Raw genomic sequence first — 13743 nt, 5'->3', positions numbered from 1 at the left:
AAATCCTTGCCCGGAGTTGACCGTGCTGGTACCAGCCTACGGCGGTGGACAGACACAGTCCCCACCCGCATGACGCTCCCGTTTAGTGGGCAGACGTTAGGCACACCCCAGACACAAGAGGGGAGTGATGCAGTGTCACTCTGTCGAGGGGAAATGATGGACTGAGAGAATCGACGGGGTGGGAGACCTAATACAGCTTAGAGGGACCCAGGGTTCTCTGTCCGGAACCAACTTGCCATCTGGAGAGAGAGAGAGGTGGGGAAGGAGGGCGAGGGGAGGGGAGGGAGGGGAGGGAAAATACTCCAGAGGGAAGGGGCCTAGGCTGGGGAAAGCTTAGAGTCTGAAATGAGTTCTAGGGGCTGGAGTATAGGGTAAGTGGAGTTGAAGCCCAGGGGTAGTGCCAAAGCAAGAAGTGATTTGCATACTGTTCCCTGCTCCAGGAACTTTTCAGTTTGCCCATCTGCCAGAGACCAGGTCGCCACTCTTCTGCCTCCACTCCCACTGGTCACCCCCAAATACTTCAGCAGAGAGTGAAGCAAGCAAGCCTGTGTTGGGGGACAGTTCCGGGGCTTCCGACGTGTCTTAAGTGCGTTAAAAAGAAAAGCGCAGGCCCCAAGATGGAGTTACGGGGGCTAGGCAAGTTACCGGACTGGGTCTTAGTACCTAACCGGACTGGGTCTTAGTACCTAACCGAATTACAGTTTCAACCTCCCTGAGAAATGCAGGCTGAACCGGTCAGTCAGGAATTTTCTGGTCAGCACCAGTGAGGTCATCGGTCACATGGACTCTCCATCCCTTAAAGGAAGAGAACATAATCTGCATGGTAAGACCCTCTGCCCTTCTCCCTAAGTGAAGGTGGCCTTGCCTGGGACAGTCCCTTCTTTCCTTTTCCTAATAACACCTTGCCCCACCCTCCTTCCTAGAAAAACCTTCCACTTTGTACAACTCCTCAGAGCATCTCTCTATTTCCCAGACAGGCCCCATTCACGAATCACTTAATAAAGCCAATTGGAGCTTCGGATTTACTTGGTTGAATTTCGCTTTTAATAAGGATCAGCCTACATTTGTCAGGAGGCAATAATTAAGCAAAAGCATTGATCTGGGATCAAAGAATCGCAATTCCGGGTGCAGAGGTTTAGGCAGCAACCAAATTGTGTCCCCCTTGGGGAGCAAATATCCCGGGTTTGGGGAGCAAAAGGGAATTGCTTGTATATGTTTGTTTACAAAGAATTGTGATTGGGGCTGGTGGCCGGGTCAGCACTCAGCAAGCAAAAGCCCACATTGTAACAAGCTGCAGGGGCTCAGAGAGTATTTGTGGTATTTGTGGTTTCGAGCAGTTCAAAAGTTCACGCTTCCACCTGATCAGGATGCGCACTTGGCCCATCTCCTTGATGGCCTCCTGGCCATCTATTGTATTTATTTATGTTTTCAAATTTTATTTAGATCCAAGTTCGTTAACATATAGTGTACTAATGATTTCAGGAGTAGAATTTAGTGACTCATCACTTACATAGAAAGCTCAGTGCTCAACCCAACAAGTGCCCTCCTTAAGGCCCCTGGCCCATTTAGCCCATCCCCCCCCCCACCCAACACCCCACCAGCATCCCTCAGTTTGTTCTCTGCATTTAAGTCTCTCTTATGGTTTGCTTCCCTCTCTGCTTTTATCTTATTTTTCCTTCCCTTCCCCTACGTTCATCTGTGTTGTTTTCCTAAATTCCACAGAGGAGTGAAATCATACGATTTTATCTTTCCCTCACTGACTTGCCTCGCTTAGCATAATACATTCTAATTATTATGCTAAGTATTATTATAATACATCCACGTTGTTGTAGATGGCAAGATTTCATCCTTATTGATCGCAGAGTAATTTTCCATTATATCTATATCTACATCACATCTTCTGTATCCATTCATCAGTCGATGGACATTTGGGCTCTTTCCATACTTTGGCCATTGTCGATAGTGCTGCTATCAACATGGGGGTGCACGTGTCCCTTATAATCAGCATTTTTGTATCCTTTGGGTAAACACCTATAGGGCAATTGCTGGGTTGTAGGGTAGTTCTAATTTTAATCTTTTTTTTTTTTTTTTCCGAGGAACCTCCACACTGCTTTCCAGAGCGGCTGCACCAGTTTGCATTCCCACCAGCAGTGCAAGAGGGTTCCCGTTTCTCCACAGCCCCTCCAGCATCTATAGTCTCCTGATTTGTTCCTTTTAGCCACTCTGACCGGCGTGAGGTGGTATCTGAGTGTGGTTTTGATTTGTATTTCCCTGATGAGGAGCGACGTTGAGCATCTTTTCATGTGTCTGTTGGCCATCTGGATGTCTTCTTTGAAAAAGTGTTTATGTCTTTTGCCCATTTCTTCACTGAGTTATTTTTGGGGGCGTGTTGAGTTGCGTTTGATAAAGTTCTTCACAGATTTTGGATCCTGGGGTGCCTGGGTGGCTTGGTCGGTTAAGCGTCCGACTTTGGCTCAGGTCATGATCTCACGGTTCGTGGGTTCGAGCCCCGCGTCGGGCTCTGTGTTGACAGCTCAGAACCTGGAGCCTGCTTCAGATTCTGTGTGTGTGTGTCTCTCTCTCTGCCTCTCCCCTACTCATTCTCTATTTCTGTCTCTCTCTCAAAAATAAATAAACATTCCAAAAATTATGTTTAAAAAAGATTTTGGATACTAATTCCTTCATCTTATATATCATTTGCAAATATCTCCTCCCGTTCTGTTGTTTGCCTTTTAGTTTTATTAATTGTTTCCTTTGCTGTATGGATCCCTTGCCTCCTGAGACGTGTCGAGTAAGAAGTTGCTGCTGCTGAGGTTTTCTTCTCTAGGATTTTGATGGTTTCCTGTCTTACGTTTAGGTCTTTCATCCATTTTGAGTTTATTTTTGTGTATGGTGTAAGAAAGGGGTCCAGAGTCATTCTTCGGCACGTTGCTGTCCAGTTTTCCCAGCACCATTTGGTAAAGAGACGGTCTTTATTCCATTGGATACTCTTTCCTGTTTTGTTGAAGAGTAGTTGGCCGTATAGATGTGGGTCCATTTCCGGGCTCTCTATTCTGTTCCATTAATCTGAATGTCTGTTTTTGTGCCAGTACCATACTGTCTTGATGATTACAGCTTTGTAATACAGCTTGAAGTCTGGGATTGTGATGCCTCCAGCTTTGGTTTCCTTTTTCAACGTTACTCTGGCTATTCGGGGTCTTTTGTGGTTCCATACACATTTTAGGAGTATTTGTTCTAGCTCTGTGAAGAATGCTGGTGTTGTTTTGATAGGGATTGCCTTGAATGTGTACATTGCTTTCACCAGGACCAAAAGCTCTAGGTCAGTGATATCCGATAGTAATGTAATGCAAGTCATGTGCAGAATTTAAATTTTGTGGGTAATAACTTTAGAAGTAAAGAGTAATATTGACATTTTAACAATATTTATTCTTCCAGTCCATGAGCATGGAATGTTTTTCCATTTCTTTATATCTTCTTCAATTTCCTTCATAAGCTTTCTATAGTTTTCAGCATACAGATCTTTTACCTCTTTGGTTAGGTTTATTCGTAGGTATTTTGTGGTTTTTGGGTGCAATGGTCAATGGGATCGATTCCCTGATTTCTCTTTCTGCTGCTTCATTATTGGTGTATACATATGCAACTGATTTCTGTACATTGATTTTATATCCTGCAACTTTGCAGAATTCATGTATCAGTTCTAGCGATTTTTTTAAAATGTTTATTTATTTTTGAGAGAGAAAAAGAGCACAAATAAGGGACAGAGGATCTGAAGCAGGCTCTGCACTGACAACAGAGAGCCTGATGGGGGGGGGGGGGGCGATGGGGTGGGGAGGGGGAGGCTCAAACTTGTGAACTGCAAGATCATGACCTGAGCTGAAGTGGGACACTTAACCAACTAAGCCACCCAGGCGCCCCAATTCTAGAGGCTTTTTGGTGGAGTCTTTCGGGTTTTACACATAGAGCATCATGTCATTTGTGAAGAGTGAAAATTTGACTTCTTCCTTGCTTCTGGTTCCATTTTAAAACCCTTGGACACAGGGGCGCCTGGATGGCTCAGTCGGTTGAGTGTCGGACTTAGGCCCAGGTCATGTTCTTGTGCTTCGTGGCTTCAAGCCCTGTGTCAGGCTCTGTGCTGACAGCTCAGGGCCTGGAACCTGCTTCAGATTCTGTGTCTCCCTCTCGCTCTCTGCCCCTCCCCCACTCTGTCTCTCTGTCTCCCCAAAATAAATAAGCATTAAAAAAAAAAACTCTTCAAAACCCTTGGACACAAATGACTTCATTCTACCTCACCCTTTCACATATAAGCAAATTCACCAGGACCAAAAGCTCTAGGTCAGTGTTATCCAACAGTAGTGTAAGGCAAGCGATGTAGAGAATTTAAAATTTTCTGGGTAGCAAGTTTAAAAGCAAAGAGAAACAGCTAAAATTAATTTTTATAAATATTTTTTAAGCCAAATGCCTCCAAAATAGTATCATTTTAGCATGTAGCTAACATAAAATGATTACCTACGTATTAAATGTAATACATTCTACATATTGTGTTACATTGTATTATACAAAATATAACATGTTCTATTATACATTATACATACATTATATTATACATTGTATTATACTGTATATATTGCGTATTACCTATCATTACGTTCTTCTTCATATTTAGTCTTCAAAAAAATCTGGTAAATATTTTACATTGATTTCACACTGAGACTAGCCAAATTTCAAGTACTTGGTGGCTCTCACGTGGCCAGTGACCAGTATATTGGACAGTGCTGCTCTGACGTGGTAAGACTAAAACCATGACTTCCGGGAGACCCTGGTCCGTCAGCACCGGCCTTGGTCCCCTGCTGGAGGTGCTCCCGAACCAGACTCGGGGAGGCAGCCAGCACGTATAGCAACTGGTGTGGAATTACAGGGAATTTCCTCCCCTCGGGACCCACAGCCAGGCCCGGAGAGCTGCCCGGAACTCAGCCCCCTCTGGCAGGCACCCCTCCCCAGGGGCCCCGAGTCTGCCTTCATTAATCTTTCCAACTTGTTTTTCCTCCCCCAAGAACTGGCTATCACTGTTTTGGTTTTTGTTGGTTTTCTCTCTGAGCTTTCACGTGCATTGTTCCCTACAGCCATTAGGACGGGACAGCAGAGGCAGCGAGCGTGAGGGGGTAGAAAGAACAGTATCCAGGGTGTCAGAGAAGATAGGTCCCAGGCCCTGCCCATCTTTTACCAGACGTTGGTAAATAGTGATTATTATTACGCTTTACCTGTTATTATCTGTGAGGCCTACAAGAAATGACAAATGTGAAAACACATTGTAAACCTGGGACGCCCTTTCGAAAGCCTGGAAACAGCTCCTCGGTTCCACTGCCTCGTCCAGGGTCTGACTCTAAAAAGCCATTAAAGTTCACAGTTGGGGCGGGGAGTCTGTGCGATCCCGGTAGCTCTGGCCCCTGGACGAGGCCGGAAGCCCGAGCTTCAGCACCCGTTTCCTAAGCAAACTCTGACTTCAGTTCTGTTTTCTCATTTCTGTGATGGGCTAAGAACACCCAGCTCGCAGGTCCACAGGCTGAGGCTCCAATGAGCCCCTGACTGTGGCGTGCCTGGCAGAGGGCCTGACTGAGGCCGGGAGCCCCTGTGGCCGTGGTGGGGGGGACCTTGCCGCCCTCAGTGGTCTCAGCCCAGGCCTTGGCCGGCGGTTCAGGTGACAGCCACTAGGGGGAGCCCCGAGCCTTCCGTTCAGAAAACGCTTCCACCTGCCATTCCCCGTGGTGCCAGGCCTGGCTGCTCTCCCAGGACCTGGAGGAAGGAGCCGTGGTTGCCCCCCCTGAGCGTGCCTGGAAGGCATCTGCTCTGAGTTCCGTAACCCGAAGAGAAACAGCCGGACACTGCTTGCAGGTAAATTTCTGACCGGGGTGGACTCCCTGCCCACCCACCGACCTACCAGCCAAGCGGCCCCGAGTTACTCTCCTCGCCTGAAAGGGGGCCGGTGCCTGTGGGCCTGCTTTGCGAACCGTGGTCTTAGCGAACGTGCGCGTCTTGGGGGGGCCTGTTCACTGTTCCCATCCGTGGGCTGTATGTGCTGTGTGGGATTCCCTCGTAGAAGGAAAGAGAGCGAAAACTCTGCTGTCAGCAGCCGCACCATGAAGTCCCCGCCTGAAGGTCACAGATGCTCGGACAAGTTCACGCCGTAACCGCAAAATTACTAAAACCCCCTCGTCCCTGACCAATGTCAGTAATTGCTACCTCTTTACCAGTGGAGACTCTACCCAACTCCAATCCACTCCCCCCGCCCCTTGCCCCCGGCCATCTCCCAGGTACAATTTACTGAGATACCCAGCTACTGAATGATTCTGCTTCCTCAGGGCATCTGTCCAGAACTGACGTGTCCCCCGTACCCCTCCTGACACTCCTCCACACGAGCCTGGATCCTGTATGTCCTTCCCAGTCCCCCGCACAGAGGTGCTGCCCGGTTCCTCTGGCCTGTGCCCTCCCTTGCCATGGCGAGCCACACGAACCTAGTTTTGACCACGGCTGTTTCTAATGATCTTCAGTCTGTAAACTTGGAGAAAGAATCCCCTTCTGATTCATTGACACCAACCCTGAGGTATTTGTTTGCTAGTGCTGCCATAACAAAATACCATAGACCAAGTGGCTTGAACAACAGCATTTATTTCTTGCGGTTCTGCAGGCCAGAAGCCCAAGATCAAGGTGTCGGCGCGGCTGGTTTCTCCTGAGGCCTCTGTCTTCAGGTTGTAGACGGCCGCCATCTTGCTGTGTCCTTGTGTGGCCTTTCCTCTGTGCGTGTGCATGTCTCGGGTATCTCTTCCTCTTCTTGTATGGATGCCAGTCCTATTGGATCTGGGCCCCACTCCTGTGACTTAATTTAACCTCAATTACCTCCTTAAAGATTATATCTCCAAACACACTCACTTTACAAGTTGGGGCTTTTTCATGGATTGGAGGGGGCGGGGCACACAAGCACTCAGTCCATGACACTTGGATTGTAATTTTTCTCTAAGCACAGTACAAAGGTCATTTGGGGGAGGACCAGGAGAAGACTGCCTGAGAGTCTGAAGCAGAGACGTCACTGTCCCTCAGAAATCCTTGCCAAAGGAACAGCATGGGATTGACAGGACTTCTAAGGGGACAGACAGCTGCACACCGACAAAGTCCCGGAGACTCCGGGAGAAGGGGGCCACGTTGAAACGACTCCCCACGCGTGAGGCCTTTAACCCTCTTGACCGTCTATACGGCTTGGTCCTTCTCCCGGCATGTCCTCCCCGGGTGAACGCATCCACCCAGACCCCTTAGGAAGAGAGGGCTCCTTCCTCCATTGGCCCCAGCGTGGGGATTCATATTCCTCATGACCTTGTTTGGGGCCCTCTTGCTTTGAATAGTCACTCATCATTTCCAGGCCCCACGCAAGGTACTTGACGTGCTCTGTTGCTAATTCTCCTACCACCCTGCCACGCGGGGTTTATTATCTTGATTTTCAGAGTCGGGCAAGCCCGGCTCGGAGAAGTAACTTGACCGAGGCCGCACGGCTTGAGAGCGGCGGGCTCGCGATTGGAACCGGCACAACGTGACTCCCAATAACGGCAGGTCTGCAGGTTGCTCACAAAACTGTACTCCAAAGGCTTGCCAACGTCCCCGGCACCTACCACTCACTCCTTGCTTCCTGGGAGACGAGGCCGCCACAGGCGTTCTGTGCAGCAAAGCCATGAGCTCTGGAAGAGTCCCGCAGACAAAAGTCGTCTGAGCGGCCGGGCCACGTCCACTGACGGCCTGATGCTCCTGACCCTGGGGAGTGCTGCAGGGAGGCGGAGACACCGGGGTGGGGGGGGGGGGGAAAGACAGGGCTGGGTGGACAGAGGCAAGGCAGATCGCTCCCGTCTCCTTCTGATACCTGCCTGTTACCTCACGCTCCCCGAGCTGTCTCTTTTTGCAACCACAAGGAGTGCGAGCCCGAGACCGTGGAGGGGCTCCGGCAGAAAACCTGCCCTGTTCCTCTTTGTGTCGCAAGCAAGCAGCCCCGAGCACAGGGCAGGGCATCGATAAACACCTGATGAGCGGACGCGTGACCAGAATCGGAGATGTTGCCCGGCCTAACGGCCTAACGGACAAAAGCGTATAACACAGAAGAGCCCCGGTTACCAGCAACTGCTTAATAGTGAACGTGCAAATGATTACTTTGGTTCGGAATAAAGGGGCGCTTTGGCTTTAGTTTGCAATGAGCCTTTAGGACCTCTGCCTCCATCTACTGGGATTTAGAAAAAATTTCAATCCCCGGGGTGCCTGGGTGGCTCAGCCGGTTAAGCATCCGACTGCAGCTCGGGTCACGATCGCACAGCTCGTGAGTTCGAGTCCCGCGTCAGGCTCTGTGCTGACGGTTTGGAGCTCAGAGCCCGGAGTCTGTGTCTCCCTCGCTCTCTGCCCCTCCCGCACTCGCGCTCTGTCTCTTCCCCTCTCTCTCAAAAATAAGTATTTTTAAAAATTAAAAAAAAAAACACTTTAAAAAAAGAAGAACTTTCAATCCAAATGAGACTCCTGGAGAACGACAGACGCGTTTTCTTTTTAAAGACATTTCAGTGTGTTTTCCAGCTTTATTGAGATATAATTGACGTGCAAGACGATATTAATCTCCAGTGTATGATGTGATGATTGGATACACATGTCTCACATAATTACCATTTTGTTGTTGTGATGATGAAACATTAGCGACTTTCAAGTACAGGATACAGTATTGTTAACTGCTGTCATTATGCTGTGGATGAATTCATCTTTTTTTTTTTTTAATGTTTGTTTATTTTTGAGAGAGAGAGAGAGAGAGAAGGAGTGCCAGCAAGGGAGGGACAGAGCGAGAGGGAGACACAGAATCCCAAGCAGGCTCCAGGCTCTGAGCTGCCAGCACGGAGCCCGACACGCGGCTCGAACTCACAGACCGTGAGATCATGACCGGATCAAGGGCCGGGTGCTTCACGGACTGAGCCACCCAGGCGCCCCGCAGAAGAAATGTTAAGTCAATTTTCCATTTAAGCCATTCAAGATGTTCGAAAGGGATGCCTCCTTGTGCCCAATTCAGATTTGAGGATACTCCAAATTTGTCGGAGGTGCACGTGCTCATGGTACTGAAGCAGCCTGTGGTCTATTCGCTAAGCAGAATGCTGGAGCCTCTGGAGGAAGCCTGGCGTCAGCGCATGGCTCTTTTTAAACCGAGGTGTTCCTGCAGGTTCCATCTCCAAGAAGCGTACCAACTCCGTAAAATGACTCAGCACTACTCCCTGGACACCAAGCATGCCCTTCTTGCCAACTGTCGCTTGAGGGCCTATCAACACGTCTACAGGATAGTAAACAGTCAGACAAATGTCCTCTACCCAAACCTTCGTTACCTGCAAGCGTGGCTAGAAATGTAACTGGAATTTGCTCAGAATTGATTGTTGGGGTGGCTGGCCCAAGCAGAAATAAATATTGATATTCTGGTTTAGAACTGAGATTAGAAGCTGGCTCTGAATAAAATACAGATCGATCTATTATAAAAAGGTTTTGTGTTCTGTTTCGTTTTTGGGGTTTTCTTGCCATAAGAGGGGCAAAGTCTGTAAAATTACCTACGAAGAAAACTTCTCACTGTAATAAGAGGTTCGTCGTGCAGAAACTCTCCAGTCTGCTTTGCCCGTGTTCACCTGCAGCCACAGCTACAAGTTCACACGGTCCAAGTTTGCAGTGAAGGGTAGGCCAACAGCCGCTCATCTCAGATACTCTGCGTGCTAAGAAAGTAGACGGTCAAATGTTTCTTTCCCAGCCTTTGCTAACTTTGTACCTTATGGTGTACTTTTGAGACAAGCGTCAGTCACTTCAGATGACATTCTTGGTCCTGAAGGATTCAAAAGTGTACCCGAGGGGCCCCAATTCTTGGTTCAGGTGCATCCAATGGAGGACGTTCATCAGGAGGTAACCTGGTCCAATCGTATATGAAAGAGGGACCTGCTACAGCCCTCAAAGCACAATATGACCCTGTCAGACCCTGGCGTGAGCTTCTTAGGGTCAAGGGGACCTGATGCAGGTGCACAAGCTAGGACCAGGCACCGCTGGGTTTGCTTCTCCACATTTGTACTTCACTATGAAGCTTTGTCTATGTTTCCAACGATAGAGTTCAAATTAAAGAAGATTTCCTTGGAAATATGAGCCTGTCCGCCACTAGTCTAGTCACTGAGGCCACACGCGAGGTTACCTTGCAGGTGAGCATATACAGGGCAACTGGCTGGCCTGACAGCTTCTTTTCTTTGTTTTTTTTTTTTTTTTTTAATATTTATGTATTTATTTTTGAGAGAGAGAGAGAGCAAGCAAGCAAGGGGCAGGGAGAGAGAATCCCCAGCAGAGAGAGAATCCGCACTGTCAGTGCACAGCTGGCCACGGAGCTCGAACTCACAAACCGGGAGATCATGACCAGATCCAGAGTCGGGTGCTTAACCGACTGAACCACCCAGGCGCCCCGCCGACAGCTTGTTTTCAACAGCTGATCAACGAGAGGGACCCAAGAGCTCTATTTTATGGCTCCTGGGTACTGAGCACTACATCCTCTCTACAGCAGCAATAGAAGAACTCCTTTAAGGATGTTGCTCGTAAAAGACAACTATTATTTTATTTTGTCCTAACACAGACCCTGCAGAGCCTCAGAGAGCAATAGAAAGACATTCTAAGAAGTCATCTGAATTACTTATGCAGTTCAAAGGGCTAAGATGGAAATATTTCTGTAACTCAAGGTTGCAGCTAATTTGTTCATTTGCCACTGAGTTGTACGTGATTGGGAACACACGCCGAGTTTGGGGGGAGGAGAGTGGAATGTTTCGTTATTTCAAAGAAAATAGTTTAATGGTGCCTAAAAATATTGTGTCCAAAACTACTCCTGGAGATCTTTGCCGGGTCCTGTTACTTTCGTACCAAAGAGGAATGCTTTTTATCCCCGTTGAGCAGAAATTATGAAATAAGCTAGGAAATTGCAACCGGTGGTGTTAAAATGTAAACATTAGGGCAGAGGGGAGAAGTAAGAACAAGTAAATAGCATTTGTGTTGTCTAGGTTGACTCCTTTCCAACTTCCCAATTTTCTGTGTCTGATCTTCTCTTCAGAGAAGACGAACGAGTGAGGGACTTCTGCCTCTGGGTCTTCGGCGTGTTGGGGTTGAGTTGTTGGTGGCGAGGCTCCTGGCTCGTTCCGAAACAGGCCCAGTCTTTCACCAGTTCTGTGCCGTCTCCATTAGCCAAATCACCCTCTCTCTTCTGCTGTCCACTCCCTCTGTGACCTTCTCCCTGCCTGCATTCAGAATCAGGAAGTTCAAGTCCTGCCCCGGCCCTTTTCCAGCTGCTGGCTGTGGCCCCCTTGCTCCTCTCTCTTCATTTCGTCATCTGAAAATGGAAATAACAGTACCTAACGCGAAGGGGAAGATCAAAAGGAGACCTTACAGGCCACGTACCTGGCACGGAGAAGCACGTGGCCCACGTCTGTTCCTTCCCTCCTACTCTGGCAGCTCCCCCTCCCCTCCACTCCACCGCTGCTTTATTTTTCTGAAGATGTCATTTTCATCCTGTTGCCTAACCCGGGCTTTAAGCATGAGACTCAGCTCCGTGGTCTGATTAAGAGCAGAGACAATGGTTTCTCAACCTTGATCATTCCCCACGTGGGTCTTCTTAAACATCTTATTCTCTTTTAAAAAAAAAAAAAAAAAATTTTTTTTTTTTTTTTTTAATTTGAGAGAAAGAGAAAGAGACAGAGCAAATGGGGGAGAGGGGCAGAGGGAGAAAGAGAGAATCGCCATCAGGCTCCCCACACAGTGCAGAGCCTGATGCAGGGCTGGATCCCACGATCCTGGGGTCATGATCTGAGCTGAAATCAAGAGTCAGATGCTCAACCGACTAAGCCCCCTGGGGACCCCGACATTGTATTCTTAATCTCCTTTCATGAAATTTTTTCAACATAGATATGCTATCAGTTTATGTACTGTGTGTGTGTCCACACCGTAGAATCGTCACCCCCCTGGAGACATCGTCACCCGCACTGAGAATGCGTGGCATAGACCAGGAAATCTAAATGCTAAATTCAAATCCTGGCTTTGCCACATACCAGCTGGATGGCCTTGAGCAAGTTACATAACCTCTCCTCCCCTCAGTGTCCTCACCTGTTAGCGTTACAGCTGATTCTGGGGTCACTGGGTTACATGAGTTCACATCTGCTGTGCTGCATAAAGGTTTGCTGTGGTTATGCCCAAGCCCCTCCTCCTCCAACCCCCCCCCCCCCACCGCCACCAGCCCGTAGCAGAAAGTGGGAATATCCTAGACTAGCATTCAAGGCATAAGCATACCCTTACCTCCTTTTGCTGGGTCTCCCCCACAAAGCTTTACTCAGACCAAGTCACCTGTCTTGTGTGTCTGTGCCTATCACTGCCACGCTGTTCCCGCCAGCGTCACGGCGTCTCCACTATGGCTCTTGCCTGGAAGCCCGCCCAGCACCCTTATCCCTCTACCCAACAGAAACCAGGCTACTGTTGTCAGTTACCGTCTCCACTGGAAGAGAAACTGAGGGTGATAAGGACTTGCAAGCGAGTGGAGGGAAGACAAATCTCTTTTTTTTCCCCTTAGTTTATTTATTTATTTTGAGGAGGGGGAGGGGCAGAGAGAATTTCCCAGGCAGGCTCCATACTGTCAGTACAGAGCCCGACGCGGGGCTCGATTTCAAGAACCAAATTGTGAGATCACGACCTGAGCCAAAATCAAGAGTCGGACGCTCAACTGACTGAGCCACCCAGGTGCCCCAAAAGGACAAATAATTCTTTTTTTTTTTTTTAATTTTTTTTTCAACGCTTTTTTTTAATTTATTTTTGGGACAGAGAGAGACAGAGCATGAACGGGGGAGGGGCAGAGAGAGAGGGAGACACAGAATCGGAAACAGGCTCCAGGCTCCGAGCCATCAGCCCAGAGCCCGACGCGGGGCTCGAACCCACGGACCGCGAGATCGTGACCTGAGCTGAAGTCGGACGCTTAACCGACCGAGCCACCCAGGCGCCCCAGGACAACTAATTCTTATCCTTCACTGGATTCTGCCAGTCTTCCCAGGGTCCCATCTGTAAGGTGTCTCAGAGGTCCCGTCCGAGTCACCGAAACTGTTGGGGAGGAGGAAAAATAATTTCCCCTGTACCCTTCTGAGTTCTTGGCTGAGGCCTCTGTAACAAACGACTACCAAAAGAAACGCAAATAGGTTATTAACATGTACGCATCGTATATACCTGGGGGGTAGGCAGGAAAAATGAGTGTCTCCTCACGTTGGCTTAGAATTCAGGCTTAAACACCCGCCTAATAAGGAGAAGGCAGGGGTATGCGTTCTTCTCGGGAGAGAGTCAGTGATTTGGAGGAAAGACGGAAGGGTCTTTGGAAGAAGAGATGGGAGGGGTGACAGTGTGTGACCCAGTGTGTCCGGATGTGGTGGGGACTTCTAGTCTCCTCTCCTGTGACAAGTGTCAGTGCTCCCCGGTGGGTGGTAGAAACTCCAGGGGAGAGGATCTATGGCACCCGAGCTCCTTTTGGGGACTCTGAGTTCAGGCAGATCGGGAGGGTCAGAGACAGCCTCCGCCGTATCTGCTCTTTCTCGAGCCCAAAATGATCAACACATCAAAGTGGCACATTTGGTGACGTCGCATTCTGCTGCTCTTCACAAGGAACAGCTCAGGCGAGGGGGAGAAGCCAAAGGGTCTGTGAGAGGG

The sequence above is a fragment of the Prionailurus viverrinus genome, chromosome C2 (assembly GCF_022837055.1).
Source record: "Prionailurus viverrinus isolate Anna chromosome C2, UM_Priviv_1.0, whole genome shotgun sequence".
NCBI lineage: Eukaryota > Metazoa > Chordata > Mammalia > Carnivora > Felidae > Prionailurus > Prionailurus viverrinus.
Note: the sequence above shows the minus strand (reverse complement) of the source record.